This window comes from Sinocyclocheilus rhinocerous, unplaced genomic scaffold (assembly GCF_001515625.1).
Source record: "Sinocyclocheilus rhinocerous isolate Xijiao unplaced genomic scaffold, SAMN03320098_v1.1 scaffold43769, whole genome shotgun sequence".
Taxonomy (NCBI): Eukaryota; Metazoa; Chordata; class Actinopteri; order Cypriniformes; family Cyprinidae; genus Sinocyclocheilus; species Sinocyclocheilus rhinocerous.
Genome location: NW_015627164.1, coordinates 519 through 1,558, shown reverse-complemented (window position 1 = coordinate 1,558; position 1,040 = coordinate 519). Strand labels below are relative to the sequence as shown.

General features: G+C 36.2%; 1 long non-coding RNA gene across 1 annotated transcript; it reads right to left on the bottom strand.

Moving 5' to 3' along the window:
- Positions 1 to 309: 309 nt before the first annotated feature.
- LOC107720826 (uncharacterized) lies at positions 310 to 704 on the bottom strand. The gene is made up of 2 exons (XR_001637648.1): positions 565 to 704; positions 310 to 451 (listed from the first exon to the last, which is right to left on the bottom strand). It is a non-coding gene; the product is annotated as an uncharacterized LOC107720826 (long non-coding RNA).
- Between the last annotated feature and the right edge of the window lie 336 nt (positions 705 to 1,040).

Below are 1,040 nucleotides of genomic sequence, written 5' to 3'. Positions count from 1 at the left end.
CATTAGTTGTTTCAAGGTTGAAATGACAACTGTCATTATTTCAACGTTGAAGGTCAGTCATGTGCCGGCTGGGAGCACACAGACATACGGTTAAAACATGTTTTAATAGTAAAGGATGAACCAATATAGAAACATGCGTTTTATCATTTAGAAATACCTACAAATTGTAGCTTTTTTCAGAGCAACGGAGTCTAATGAGATTACATGATTATGTGTTAATGAAGTATTCTTATCATAATTTGTTGACAGGTTCTCAGGACAAATAAAGTTTATATTTTATCAAGAATAAAGACGAAGTTTACCATTACCAACAGCAAGTACATTTTATTGCCGCTTGAAATGTTAAAAAGCCCCAAACTGCACTCGTCACGCTCTAAATGCAGGTTTTTTCAGTGACTTTAAGGAAGTTTAACCATGGCTGGCTCCAGACCGTTATTTTGCACTGAATGACCTTGAAGGAAAAGATAAATAAAAATAAAAAAAAGGGGTCAATCTCTTTTAACATGGAAATCCATAAATGTAAACAGATAATCACAATATTGTAAAGTAGACAGTGAGTCTTACCCGTGCAACTTTGGGATCCTTATGAATGGCACACAGGGTCTCAACTCCACCCTTTTTGCAGTTGGTTCTGCCCAACTTCACAGTGAAGATGTAGTTCATGCCAGCGACAACCTGGAGTGTCAACCAGAAACATGTTCAGACATAGTTGGGCCAACCCGGAATTAAAAATAACCTGTATGGGGCCCAAATTTTTTTTCTTAAATAATTTAAGTTAGGGGCAGCCACCACTGTTAAGAAGTCATGCTGGAGAAAGCTGGCTCTCTCTTTCCAAGTTTTAATTTTTATGGAACATGTCTAGCAAGTCACACCTGAACAATCCTTTACTCCAACCTTATATAAAATTCTTATGTAGCATATAATATAAATAGCTTTCAATTTGAGGCAAACGGTTCTGTTGTTCTCTTTGTACAACTGAGAACAATTTTATGGTTCTGAGATTTCACACAATTCTGAACAAATCTTTACATGTCATCATG